The sequence below is a fragment of the Adiantum capillus-veneris genome, chromosome 25, assembly GCF_014529385.1.
Source record: "Adiantum capillus-veneris isolate H3 chromosome 25, ASM1452938v2, whole genome shotgun sequence".
In the NCBI taxonomy this organism is placed as follows: domain Eukaryota; kingdom Viridiplantae; phylum Streptophyta; class Polypodiopsida; order Polypodiales; family Pteridaceae; genus Adiantum; species Adiantum capillus-veneris.
This window is the reverse complement of record NC_140955.1, coordinates 95,052,047-95,067,586: the sequence shown is the minus strand read 5'-3', so window position 1 is coordinate 95,067,586 and position 15,540 is coordinate 95,052,047. Positions and strand designations below refer to the sequence as shown.

Below are 15,540 nucleotides of genomic sequence, written 5' to 3'. Positions count from 1 at the left end.
ATGAACAAATTTATGTGAGACAAGCCCAGACAGATTCGGAGCCAATTGAACACTAGACGCTCTTGAAAACAGCCTAAAAGTTCAACACTTAAAAAAAAAAAAAAAAAACTGACCACTTGAATTATGGCCATGCATCAAAAAAACATCTTGTATTTGTCATTTTAGGGCCCAAGGACCCTCAACATGAGGGGCCACAAGGGCGCGCAAATTGGCCATCCAAAATTTTTGGATGGCCAATTTGCGCGCCCTTGTGGCCCCTCATGTTGAGGGTCCCTGGGGCCCTAAAATGACAAATATAGGCTTTTTTAATGCATAGCCATGAGGTAGAATTGGGCAATTGAATGTATTCATAGCAAACTCCCCCCCCCCAATGGCAAATAGCTAAACATTGTATCATGCCATGCATTAACAAAAAGCTTGTACTTGTCATTTTAGGGCCCCAGGGACCCTCAACAAGAGGGGCCACAAGGGCGCGCAAACTGGCCATCCAAAAATTTTGGATGGCCAGAATTTTTGGATGGCCAGTTTGCGCGCCCTTGTGGCCCCTCTTGTTGAGGGTCCCTGGGGCCCTAAAATGACAAGTACAAGATTTTTTTAATGCATGGCCATGAGATAGAACTGGGCAGTTTAATGTGTTCATAGCAAACCCCCCCCCCCCAAATGGCAGATACCTAAACCTTGTATCATGCTTATCAACCATTTTTTACTTCCTTGTGTCCATCCCCTGTTCTTGGAAATATCTTGGTCCCTATTTGTGCCTGGATGGCCATTCTACGCGCCGTTGTGGTCCCTCTTGTTGAGGATCCCTGGGGCTTCAAAATGACAAATAGGGGCTTTGTTTTAATGTATGGCCATGAGATAGAGTTGTAGTGTTTGATGTCCGGAGTATTCACTATGTAAAATTTTCCTATATCATTTGCGTTCACCACAATGGATTGAAAGTAGCCCTTATAGGCCTTACCTACACATGTTTCTGTAACTTTACAAGAATATAAATTCTCTTCTGTTGAACACGTGCTATGTTACATATACTTTAGTGAACTCCCAAGGTCAAAGGCCTCACAAATTTTGTGCACTCAGAACATTTAGCACTAGAAATCAACCAAACAAGGAGCCAATTTTTACTTCGTTGTGTTCACCTCGTGTTCTTGGGAATGTTTTGGTTAAGCCATTTCTTTGGTATTTGAAACCACATGTAACCCCTATTGTTATAGTATCCAACCAAAGGTTTCTTGATTAGCAGTTATATAGGTTCGAGTGATACATATCTTCTATGTTAACAATACATGTATCTATAATTTATGTTTACACTTTCTCTATCCAAATGAGCTACATAGTAAAAATCAAATCCGCAATTCAACAATTAAGTTCACAAGGTGATAGCTATTGGTATGATCTTTAGCAATACCAAATAAATAGCTACCAATAGCGAATGAATAGGGATATTTAAGAAGGTTTGATACCAAAAACTTGTCAACACTACTCAAAAAGGTGGAAACTCGAAGGCTTTATAATATATATATGATGAAACAAGAATCAATAATAAGTCACCCCTATATATCTACACCTCCATCTCAAGTTGTCATTTCTTTAAGTCAAGCTTGGCATAGGCATAGTATGGAAACAATAACATTTTGGAAAACAAGAATTTAGCTTTCTCAACTTTTGAAATGTTGCTATTGATATATATTCAACATTTCCAAATGAGGACATCTTGACAAAGGTTATGATCCACTTAATAAGAATAACCATTAGTGATTAAACTGAAATCAAAATATTGCATGATTTCTTCATGGTGGAATGATTAAGACTTGAAACTTCAAACATCTTACAGGCAAATCAGAATATCCATAAAAATCAATAATATTTCTCAAATCTGTATGAAACTCCAGTAATCTAAATTAAATACTCTCACTCAGTGCGACACCATTTAACAAAAAGAAATATTTATATTGCATTTATAGAGGAATCCAGCCTCATAAAAATAATTACAAATGGAGACAATGTTGTTGCTGTTAGGCTTCTCTTACAAGTATTTGTCTTTCTCATCTAGAGATTCATATACACGAGTATTTGTGTGTCTATGACACTAGGGAAGATAGTAGTACTATAGGGATGGCTTTTCTAAGAGCTCCTAGAGAGTACCTATTGGTTCAAGATTCTACAAAAATCCTACTATTCTTATCAAAATCTTTTAACACGGTAGTGAAAGGTTCCTCACGGAACAAAAATAGGGTGATTTTCATCTCTGCACATGGTTGCTTGCTCATGTCCTCTCAAAACAAGTTGACTCTGTAAGTAAACAACAGATTATGTGAGCACAAAGTTATAAAGTACAAAATGATATCATTCTAATAATCTAATGACAACTATACAAAGAATAAATTATAAGAAAAATCTTTGATGACTCTCCATAGATAGCACAGCTTACTTACATTGTGAGACTCAATCACATGCTACAAAACTATAGGTGGCGCACCAAAGCCATCAACAAAATAGCACCACCCAATGTTATGAGGTGTGAAGCCTAAACATTGAAAGCCATAAAGAGGTTAATTCCCTCCAGCATGATAAACTTAAAGATGGAGATGATCTTAAGCTCTGAATGTAAGATACAAGGGTAGTTTTCTCACCATTCTACCTTTATGTTGGAGATGAATCCTTGCAATGCCCATGCACTATTCACACCTCCTGTTCTTGTGGTATGCAAGTCATGCGAGTTGATTCTTTTTCCATCTTCGGGAGTAGAGGTTTCCATGTAGTGTGAGTGAATGAAAGTAGAAGGAGGGCTGTAATGGAGGTGAGAGAAGGGAGAGGAGCTAGCTTGGTGTAGAACTATGTGGTGGGCAAGGGGAAGAGATGGGGGAGAAGCTTGCTTGGTGCTACAATGGAGATGGGAGAAAGCTAGTAGAGAGATAATGCTGGACTATAGGGGGTGCATGTGGTTGTTGCAGCCATGGAGAGCTTGGAAAAGGGTTTGTAGAGAGAGAAAATCACTTTTTAGCTATAGAATAGGTTTGGAAAGACATTGGATGGTGGAAAATAATGTTTTGAATTTTTTTGAAAAAATTTAATTTTTTAGAATTTTTAAGTGCACGTTTTTTACTTTTGGAGGTCAAAAATACTTTTTTGACCATGAAATAGGTTAGGGGACCTTTTAAGGAGGGAAAACTTGAAATTTGAAATTTTTTGAAAATTTGAAATTTTTAGTGTATTTTTAAATCCGGGCTAAAAAGTGGGGGAAAAAAGGTCAAAGTGGTCCCCCTCTACCCCCCCACCCCCCTCCCCTCTCCCTTTCCCCTAGCCACCTCCCTTACCTTTCACTAGATAAGAGGCCATTAAGAGGTGTAAGGCTACCTTGTCCCCCTACTTTTTTGAGGGTATAGAGTGTGTCCACCACCCTCTTCCTATTGGCTAGCCTCTAATTAACCTTAATCCCAAAGGGCCCCTAGAGGGTTCATATTTTTCCTAATGCTCTATCTCTATTCTCTCTCTTTTCCTATTTCTCTCCCTCTCTATCTATTCTCTTGCTTTCCCTCTTTCCCTATCTCTCTCTATTCCTCTCTTTCCCTCTCTCTCTCTCTCTCTCTCTCTCTCTCTCTCTCTCTATACTTGTTCAATCCCGGAAGTCTTAGAGCACCTTAAACTTGGAGGGCACTAGGACCCCTTAGAGGGCCTAGCGCCCCCTAACTCAGAACTAAAGGAAATTAAATTCCTAGTGTGGGTGGAGGAAGGTCCCTCCCCTTTTCTCCCTCCCCATGTACCCACTTATGGAAAACACCCCCTAAATTTTTACTTGGTTTTGGTACTCCTCTATCCCAACTCCTCCCCACTTTAGGGTAAAGGGGCCAATATAAGGCCATGTAAGAAAAAAATAGTATTTTTGGGGGGGATTTTTCATATCCAGCCAGATTTGAAATTTGAAGAGTGCATTCAATTCCTCATGAAAAGAGGCATTAGATGATATCAAGATTGATATTTTTTTGATTTTGCCTCAGCACTCTATTTGAAAAAGCGTAATTTTGAGGGCTTTTTAGAAAACAGAGACACTCAATCCCCAATAGTAGTACACTTTTTAGCAAATCAGATGTGGACACCTAAGCAAGATTCCAAGTATATTCCTTTTTTTTTTCTCTCTATTGGGGGTGGAGCCATTTTCCTTTTGGGGGGTGGTTCCTTATTGGCCCCTTTACCCTAAAACACAAAGGCTGAACGTGAGATTTTCTTGGGACTAAAGAGATTCCCACCCCTTCAAATTTAAGATACCACTTGCATACCTGACCCCCCACTCAAAACCCCCCTACCTTGTAATGAGTACCCCCCTCTCTCCCCCCTTACACGCTCAAAATAAACCTAACCTCTTTGGAGAGACCCAAGTTGAAGAGAGCTTATATAAAGGTCTTACTCTACAAACCTTTTTTATTCACCACCTTTACACAAAGGTTGCTCACTTCCAAACAAGGATACCCATGGAACCCTCTAACCGGGTGTGATGTGTGTATGTATATGTTGTTTTGTTTCCTTCCGTATAAGAGCTAGGGTGACAACAATAGCAAGTAGGAGCATCCTATGACACCTGCCTTCCACCTTATGGACTAACTTGACTGTTTTTTTGTGGGTGATGGTGGCAGGTAACAGGACACTCCTCTGTCTACTTTTTATGCATACTGAAAACTGCTACACCAACACTTCTTAACCTCCGTGTAACCTTGTTTGTTGCAAGAGCTAAAACTTGGCTCTCTTTGGATAAGATGAATTTGCTATGGGTTTTTGCAAATTGACTCCTGTTCTGATTTATGTTTGTTAAGAAAGTTAGACAAAAAGTTATTTTTACCACCTACTCTCTCTCTAGTGGTCTAGTAACCCTCATAAAGTTTTTGTGAGTGCTCACTATGACCTGTAAGTAATTCTACTGGTGGCTACCAGGTCTCTCTTTCTTTTTCTTAAGAATTTAGATTTATTATTGTTATCTTAGTGCTATAACTAAGGGACCCCTCTTAATATTAAAAAAATTCTTTTCTCGGAGATGCTTGAAGAAAAGGTCGCATTACCTTTCATCCCCCAAAAAATACCCTTCTTACCTTGCGTGAAGATCAGATAAGCCTAACCAGGCTCTCAGATTTCTGCAGATCCGCCCCTTTCCCCTTTCTCTGTCCTGCCCCTTTCATGGCACCCCCCTGCTCGCTCACCTCTCTCCATCGGCGTGGGTTTGTTGCCGCCCCCTACTCTTCCTCACTCCTTACTACCTATCTAGATTAACCTCTACTTACCCTTCACCCCTCTCTCCTCTCCAGGTTACGAATAACTGGGATGCGGCTCTTTGTGCCTTGGGCTATGGTAAACTTACGCCTACACCTTCCCCCATCATCCAAGGCCTGCTCTTATGCATAAAGGATCCCCTCTTCCACAATACCCTAACAGAATTGGATCACTCTGCCTCAGCTTCGGATAGCCATACGGAGCTTCTCCTCAATCTCTTGGAACTACCTGCACGGTTCAGGCTCTACTCACTAGCTCGGGAGAACCCCCGAAGTGCCATCCTATGGCTCAAGGAATTTGCTGCCAACCTAAAAATCATCATGGAGGAAGATGACAGAGAACAAAAGGAGTGGATGGAACACTTCCCAAGCCTTATGAGAAGATTTATGGAGAGCCATGGAAGAAAAATTCGCAACGACCCATTAGCCCGCCAAAGGAAAAGACACGTTCTCAATGGTTTTGATGAGATCTCTTTGTCACCTCAGATGGAATCCTCTAGCTCTCTCATCCCCAATGATCTTGATGAAGAAGAGCAACAACTTGCTAACCAAAGCTTTGCCATAAAATCCTCCTCTCCATTCTCGGTTGCAAAGAAACCAATGGAAACCTACACTGACCCTTACATCCCGGGCCACTTCTTGGAACTTCTGTTGGGTGATGCTCACCACAAACCGTGGTCCCTTGGTAACTTCACTCTCATGGGCCCCACTCTTTGAAGGTTTTCTCCTAACTTTACTCAATGGCAAGGATAAGCAAGCTTTGAAGATTTGATTACAACAAATACTAGATTCTAATTCTTCCAATCTCATTGAGAACTCTCTTATTGCTACACCTTTCACAATGTCATGCTTTGACACTAACCGCTGCAAAGCATCTTTTGGTTGCATCATGGGTGTCAGGGGAGTAATCTCCACCACAGGCAGGGACACAAACTACACCACTCAAGTTTGGAACATTCACCGTCCTTTTCTCAAATGTGGTTGTGACTATGTGGGCCAAGCCGAGCAATGTAAAGACGGGAATGTCTTATGGTTTGACCATGCACTGTGGATGATCATGAACCACCTCCCGGTTTTCTTCCCTAGCCCGAGCCTAAAAGGCTCCACTATAGCTTTCCTCAGTTGGATTGAAAAAGAAGCCCAAGAAGCCATGCTTTTCCACCTTTTTTATAGGCAAAAGCTCATGGAGGCTATCAAATTTGTTGTACTATTCAACCAACAGGCCCCTATGGTTGGTTGCTCATTGGAAGTAGACAAATTTATCCACCAAGAAATTACTCCTCCTAGAGAAGCGAAAACCCGCGTAGGGAAGAAATCTCGCTTTGAACAAGCCCGTCACAACAGAGGAAGAGGCCGCTATACCCTCACCCCGCAAAGAACTCCCTCTTCCTCCTCCCAACCCAGATGGAACCCTCCTTCTTCTGCCAGCATCTTATCCCCCCAACCCTCCCCTTCCTTCCCGACCTTGTCTTCTCAACCCCCTGCTCCTCCTGGCCGCTCACAGCCAACTTTTAATCCCAACTGCGCATCCTCTGCAAAGGACCTTCTCTATGATTGAGTATTACCCTCCTTCCTCTGTCCAATTCTGGAGCACATTTCTCTTTCTTCCTCTTTGCGTTTTTAGTTCAGTGCATGTCTTTTTTTTTTGTATGATGCGCAGGCCTCGTTGTATTTATGCGCAGGCCTTGTTTTATTTATGCGCAGGCCTCTTTTCTACAGATCCGAAAGTTCCTCCCTTTCTTTGTTCGATGGTCTTCTGACCTTTTATTAATCTATTCTTTGCCAGCCCTTTCTGATCTCATAAGCTTTTTTGGCCTTTTTTGGTTGCCCCAGGTTGTTTGTGCTGCGCATGGAAGGCTATTTCTAGCCCCCCCCCCCCCCCCCCCCCCCCCCCCCCCCCCCCCCCTCCCCCTCTTCTTCCCCTTTTTGCATCTTTGTTCCCCTCTTTTTTGCCAATCCTCTTCTGGATATTCCAAATTTGAATTGGTTCCTGTGCCCGTTCTTCTATGGCCTAAATATTGAAATCACCCCTACTTGGGAAGAAATTTGTTTTTCATGGGCATTCGCCCCCCCTCTCAAATTAGAAATGTGCAATAAGAGATCAGTCTTTACTTCGGTCAATACGTTTAATAAGGTTGTCTTTGCAAGAACTACCCCTTTGGCATCAACAAACAATACGGCCATATCCTAACTTCCGACTTATCTCACTTTACTAGTCCCGCACTGCATAAAATTCTCTCGCATGGTTTAGGACATATCCCCACAAAACCGCCAAATTTTCTTGAAGCTTTCTCGGAATTATCCAACTTGATGGATCGCCTCGCTTCCCTCGGATGCATTCGCATCCCTCCTAACCTCTCTAGGGACTTCATTCTTCAAGCCCTCTATGGCTTTTGCTCCAATTTTTTACCTACTAAGACACTGGTTCTTCTTTATGGTGTTGAAGTGTGGGGCGAGAGCATCTCAAAGTCTACTTGGAAGTTTGAGAATGTCGAAAAGCGTTTTCTTACAAACTTTCTCCTACTTCTTGAGTCGGGACCTCTTCCAATTGAGGTTATGGACATGGAAAGTTTTGCGGAGTACATGATAAAGATGCGTCAAAACCCCTCACATCGACTTCCTACAATTTCATGGGAAGCAAGCAAAAAAGTTTAAAAGACGCATAAAAGCGAGATCCTGAGCACGGGATGGATGCAAGACATAAAGAAGTGGTTTGGCAGATGGGATGCATTACACTTGCTACTTGATGCTTCAATTCTTGGGCATGATCCTGTTCCAAAAATAGATGTAGCTTTGATATTGCCCACTCACACAAGCGCACTACCACATGGCCTTACATAAACATAGGGCGATTCTGACCTTGGGATCAAAAACCTTATCTCTATCTAGCTCACTCACGATTATCGCTCATTGAAGGCTTTCTGCATATAGGTATAGTCATGCAACACCCGCACTCGGAGTTCATACACACACTCTCACACATACTCTTGCGAGTTTGGAGCAGCTCCACCTTACAGTGAGGTAAATTTTGGCCCATTCTCTCTCTTTTCTCTGAGAACGAACACACACACACACACACACACACACACACACACACACACACGGTTGGCATGGCAAAGCTTGCTAAGTTACTCACACTGCACACACATGTCCACACATCATTAGATATCCCTATTTTCTTACTATCAATGTCTCGAATCAGCTCCGTGCTTATCAAATACGGCTCTTGTCATGGGCGGTGGGTGGTTTACACACACACATGCGCGTGCGCGTGCACACACACACACACACTCACACACAACTGAAAATATACTCACAAACTGTGCTCAGGCTCTTCTCTTTGAAATTGTTGTTTATGCATACCTAACATATGCAAGAAGAACCATGGGATACGCAATCGTGGAGAGCCACACCTTGCTTCTATCACCTACACACCCATGACCACGTAGAAATGGAAATGACGACATACTCGTTAGTACATTCTGGCTTTTTTGTTGAATAAAGGTTTTTAAATCAATTTTTGTACTTATTGTGCTGGCAAAAGAATGGAGTTTATAGCATGTATGTCATATAGTGGAGACCTTCAAAAAAATGGCAGTTATCTAACAAAATAATGCATAAGGATATGAACGCTTTCTCTTATCAATTTGTAGCAGTATCAATGGAATATCTTCTCTTTTGACTTCTTTATATACATAAAAATGATACTGGTTGTATTTTGAGGCCGGTAAGGCTCTTAAACGCTTTTAGTTTATGTGGCGATCGGCTTCTATAGATTAAATGTTACCACATTTAGATTTGGGTACTCTAATAGTCTATATATCACCAACATGATATTTATCATTCAGAATGTTCAGGTCTTTTGGTCATATGCCGTAAAACCTCATGTGAGGGTCTCTAGAGAGATGGCCATACTTGGATCTTTTTTGAAAATAGGTCAATATACTAACTAAATGCTGGCATTTTTTTTTCAAAATTTCAATAGACACACACAATTGGAAATTGTTTGCTGCATTGATATCGGATGGAATATGGATTCAAAATACGTGTATGTTGATGGCATAAAGGCTGGGTATCTTACTTCTCACTTACATCATTAGTGGAATATGGCTTCAAAATACGTGTGAGTTGATGACCTAAAGGCTGGGTATTGTGCTTTGCTAACTATCTCTTGGATTGGTCTAATACATGGTTGTGGGTGTGCATAGCGTAGACAGCATGTTGATACATATATCACCTTGAGCACATATTCAAGTACGGTTGTTGAATGATTATCAGTCATATGGAAATTTAGGATCTGGTATATAAAAATCAATTTGCTGGACCTTTTTTGCTGACTAGTTGGCTAGATTGTCAGTTCGGCGAAAAGCATATATTCTATTGAGTTATTTTTACTTGCATGCATAAAAGATGTTTCTGGTCTGTATTACTTTTTCAAACTCTTATGGGGTCTGGCTATGACTTCACCTAATGTAATAAGTCTAAATGACGTCAATAACATGGTAGTAGTAGGACATGTGGGGTGCATAGAGTTTGCAGTAGGTGGATACATATTTCACAATTTAACACACAATCGGGTTCAATCATCGATTCTGAAATTGAGGGTTTGTCAATTGCTGAACTTTTTATTTTGAGCAGCGGACTAAAAATTCTTTGATCAAATAGTCGACTACTTAGACTCCTTATACTCGACTATATAGTATTACATATATACCTTGGAACCATATGGTTTCTAAACAACGTCGATAACATGGTAGTAAGGACATGTGGGGTGCATAGATTTTGCAGCATGTGGATACATATTTCACACTTCAACACACAATCGGGTTGATCGATTCTAAAAATGAGGATTTGTTATTTGTTGGCTTTTTGAGGCTGATGATCTTTGTATGATGTGTGTCTGTTAACAGATTGGAATTGCTATGCATACGTGGTAGATGCAACATTTTGACTTAACGTTTAGCTTGAGGTTTTTTGACTCGAAAGTAACACATTTACATTGTGTTAGTTTTTGAATTATGAAGCGTACTAGAAGCCTTAAACCTCTTGTGAGGGTCTTAGCAGAGATGACATGGATTGGATATTTGAGAATTTGTCCATTTTACAAAGGAAATGTTGCCCAAATTTGTACTTTTTAGAGATTGGTAAACTAGAAGATTGAATACTACATAACATAACTTTTGAACTTGTTTTTCTTTTTTGATGCTGTTAACCTCATGTTGAGGGTCTCAAATGAGATGGCTTTGACTGGAAATTTGAACGTCTATCCGCTATGAGGTTTGGCTTGATGACATTAAGCTGACTAAGAACCTGACTAGCATCATGAAAGTTACTTTTATATACATGGATCGAGACCTTGAACCTTAAAGAAAACTCTGAAATTCATTTTACCGGTGCTGGGGATCCATTGGCACTGGTATTTTCCTGGGTTTTTAACTACGTTAGTCATTTGGTTAAGGAAAAACTTGAGCAAAATGTTATATTCACCTTGTAAATTTAGTAATAGAAACTGCTTTTCAACACTTTTCTCCTTGTTGAATAGATGCATAACTTTTGAATTTAATTTTAATGCTTTACTTTAAACATACTCCAATGTTTTTTAATAGAACCTTAATCCTCACGTGAGGGTCTCGGATGAAATGGTAGTGGACTGGACTTTTGAAATTTAATTCAAAATACAAAGGAGATGCTCTCTGATTTTTTTGGAATTAAATAATGAAAACATTATCGTAAATTAATGGCTCATGCTTTAAACTAGATACTTTGATCTATGTTATGGTGTTAGTTTTTGTTGTAATTTTGGACACCAATATCAAGAGGAGGGAGTCGTTGACACCTGTCTTCCTAAGTAATGCCAGTTTTGACAGGCTTGTGTTTCTTGGATAGTGACAGGTAAGAGATTATTTCCTTGGGATTACAACGAAAACTGCAGCAGTAACAGAAGATCATCCAATGTACCTGCTGGGTCCTTCTCCATGTAGATGTAGTGGAAGCTCATCCCAAAAGATGGGCACATAGAGATACAACACTAAGATATTATATTGTAGTGATTAAAGATCAAATTTTTGATTTAAATGACTGTATTATCCATTAGATGCAGAATGTTGTATTGGCGTATATGAAATGATAATTGAGGTTTATGACATCTTGTTTTGAAATATTGTTATTTAATATATTATTTAATACAATTGTCTAAGTATGGTTCAATTATGAGGGGATTTTCATACTTAAACACACACACACACACGGAGTGGGCGCTACATTAGCTCACAGAGGAGCATGCACACAATATATGCATAGACACATGCAACCACCAATGAGCTCACACCTGCATTATTGTGCCTCTACAGCAACATGCACAACACAAAACTACATTTAAGGTTCTAGAATCTGGATTAGATAAATATCAACACTATTTAGTGAATGTATTATGTCTAGCATGGAAGTGAGAAAGAGAAGTGAACCCAACCTCGTATAAGGTGACAGATGCATTTTTTTTTTTGTTTGGCTTGAGAAGCTGAAGGTAAGGTATATTAGCCTAAGCTTACTGCAGAAAGGATTCATGACAGTTCATGTTGATCAAGATTCATTTAACATCAGACTTTGATTGATAGAAAATTCTGCGATCATTAGGTTCTCTCATGTGAACATCCAATTAATAGGGCTTGGATGTGTTGCAAAAAGTCTCTCTTCAAAGATTGGAAGGGATATATGCAAAGCTTCTCTGCGCCTCTCTCTCTCTCTCTCTCTCTCTCTCTCTCTCTCTCTTCACACACACACACACACACACACACACACACACACACACACACACACACACACACACTGGGAGCATGAACAACCTGGATAGGCCGTCGCTAGCCAGCTCGGCGCCATTGAGCAATTGAAGGCCGAGTTTGCATAGATAAGGAGCCCTAGGTCAGTGCATGAGCTTCTTTGCTCGGTGCACGTGCAGTAATGAGTTGCCTCCCACCTATCCTTGGCCAGCTCAACTCCATTCGAAAATTGGAGGTTGAGCGCTCATTGCACCTGGAGCACTTTACCGGCCCTCCTGAAAGATTTAGAGCCTCTCTAAGAAGATGCCACCTCTCCCGGTCTCCTCGAAGCTTCACAGTCGGGCCCTCTCTCGGCCCTCTCAGAGCATGAGAGCCATCGTAAGAAGACTCCACCTCATACCTCCTCAAAGCTTCGGAGCCTCCCTAAGAAGAGGACTGTCAACTGGCCGAGTCCCTCTGAATGCAAGCCTTCTCTTGCGAGAGCCTGTACCTGCTAGCACTGGAGTTCTCTCTCTCTCTCTCTCTTTCTCTCTCTCTCTCTCTCTCTCTCTCTCTCTCTCTCTCTTGCAGGAGAAAGGAGTTCTCATTCTCTCTCGCACGCTCTCTTGTTCAAAGGAAACAGCGATATAAATTTGAGGTTGCCTAAAAACTTGAAGGCCTCTCAGGCCCCTGTCAGATTGGGGCACCTGCCCCTCTCAATTTTCTCAGTGGCCAGCCCCTCTCATGTCACATGCAATTTCCAAGAAGCAAGGGACCGTCTGCAGCAACAAACCAATGCTCGCCAAATGCTGAAACGCTCGCACTTCACGCTGACGACGGGAGTTAGCGTCTGTTATCTACACTCCCACTCGCCTTTTGTAGATGGCCATGGAGTGCGAGAAGTTGGCCGACGTGATGCCCGCCCACCTCAAAAGGCCTCCGGCCCAAGTTTACCTTTTCACAGAGCCAATACCTGCTTGCCACCTCGAAGTGGCCACCTGTTGCCCATCCCAGTGTGATAGGGGCCTCAGTGCTCACCATCAACCATTAATAAGGCTAATAAATAACTTCTCTCTCCCTCCCTCCTATGCAAGCTGGATAAATTCTCTCTCTCTTGCTCTCGTCGGATGCATCTAATAGTACCACATGGCAGGGGGAGATGTTTGAATCCCTCCCCCTTTTATCAGAGTATAGATAGATAGATGACGGTTGGACCTATCCCTCATGTGGAAGAAAAAATGGTGGACAACGTGTTGGTGTGGCCCGGTTGGACCGCGTGGTTTCCAAATGTGGTAGGCTGGCTTGCCATGCTGCAACACTGGACAGATTTGTTGGCCTCTTGAGATGCTCATCTGCGGGTGTGGCTGTCTTGCATGACATTCTGCATAGGGGTTTAGTAGTTTACCCAAGCCGCTATCTCAAGTGCTCTCAGCCGCTCTATACTTACACGTCAGAACTGTCCCACAACTCCTCTCTCATCGTCATAACTCCCCCCCTCATGCAAGAGGTGGTCTGGTGCGAGCTATGGTAACCTACTGAAGCCACCGTCTCAAGTTCTCTCAGGCGTTCTATACTTAGAGGCCCGAGCTGTACACGCATCATGAAATGAATTCGTCGGCAAGGCACATTGAGCACGGTAGATGAGCTATCAATGTTAGCGTAGCCATGTGCAATTTAGCAAGGTTGATGGGTGGGCTGTGAGGCAAGTAGGGTGGAGTCTCATGAGAAGAAGCACATGTAACCATGGTGGTGTGAGGTGTATCAGTGGCAAAGATAGGGTGGCCGAATAGGGGAGATCATAGGCTAGCGTGGAGAGCGAATGACTCACTGAGCATTAGAAGGATAGGCGGACCAACATCTCAAACATGGAGAAGAGACAGAGAGAGCAGGGTGGGACTTTGGAGCTGCTAATGCATACGCTGAGCTGGAGCCTGACATCCCAAACCGCGTTTTACACTTTTTTAAGTGTGCTTCACGTCTTTCCTTGAATTTTAGCCTTTAGGTCACAACTTGCAACATGTGTGAAGGGACGCTCTTTGTTATTATAGAGTAATTATAGATTAGCCTAGAGTAGGTGTTCGTGTTGGGGATTAAGCAGTCTCCAAGGGGAAACCATTAGGCACCAAGCTTCCATTGCTTGACTCTTGTTGCCAATTTGACACTCCCAACCCTATTGCCATCACCCTCAAATGCCTATTGACCTTCAGCTATTGCACTGCCCAAAATGCAACCCATTGAACTACCTTCATCCACCAATTCAACCTCTGCACATGCCCCCGATTGGCCTTCCCTTCTACGACACTAAAATTCCTCACCAACATAGTCCAATATGAGGTGTTGTGATCTGCATCACCATCACCACTATCACTCAACATCTCTCTCTCTCTCTCTCTCTCTCTCTAACTACACACATAGGTGACTTTATCTATGAGGCTATAGATGAATGGAAATTGCAAGTTGAGCATGAATTAGCTGATACAACTATCTGGGGCCACTGACAATGTGTTGCTTGTGCAACACTCGAGCTAGGGGGATGACATTGGGAGTGTCTATGGGAGCCTTGCGAGGTTCTCCTAGCAATAGAGTGCAAGATGGGTGAGGGGTCAGGTTAGCTTAAAAGTGGACTAAGAGCGACAATCCCACCTTTCGAACCAGCTTGCATTCAAGGTAGGGGCACTGGGCGACACCATTTCCAAAGAAAAAGGCAATGGGCAAGGGGGATCGGAACGTGTCGAGGAATAATAGCTAGGATAGAGTGCACTAATCGGAGCAAGAAAATGGTGCCATGTGGCGAGGGGTACATAATCTCTCTCTCTCTCTCTCTAAATCTCTATATCCGTATTTCTCTCTATCTCTCCATTTCTATCTTGTCTCTTCTCTCTCTGACTATTTCCTCTCTATCCCTATCATTTTCTATTTCCTGATTCTCTCTCCATGTCAATTTATCTCTTATCTCTCTCTCTCTCTCTCTCTCTCTCTCTCTCTCTCTCTCTTTCTCTTTCTCTCTACCTAAATGTATGGCACCTATTTCTCTATCTCTATCCCCCCCCCCCCCTCCTTCTCTCTCTCTCTCTCTCTCTCTCTCTCTCTAGTGCAACCGTTTTTTGACCTAGTAGAAAACATTTCACTCTTTTGATGATAACTTCTTCATCCAAACTCCGATTTGGGGTGATATATAGTCTCAATCAAAGAGCACAACGCCCTCTACACATTCATGTTAAGATATAAATTTTTAGAGTTATGAAAGGCATTTTTGTAGCAACATTTTTGAAGTGAACAAGTTAAGAAAAGTTCACTCGTCTCTTATTTTACATACAATGTCTTCCGACACTCGCAAGGGTTCTTCTTCTTCAACAAGGTCCACAACCATTGTGAAAAATAATCCAAAATCTCCTAAGTGTGGAGATAGCAACACAACCACCCAACCAACGACATCGGAAACCATGATCATGGCATACTTGGTATCGTTGCAAGAGGCCGTAAATAAACAAGGCGAAGAATTACGAGCACTTGCAATGAAGAATGGC

General features: G+C 42.0%; 1 pseudogene; it reads left to right on the top strand.

Annotated features, from left to right (window-relative positions):
* LOC147425319 (uncharacterized) overlaps positions 1–6,030 on the top strand; it is a 77,626-nt pseudogene extending 71,596 nt beyond the window's left edge.
* The last annotated feature ends 9,510 nt before the right edge of the window (positions 6,031–15,540 follow it).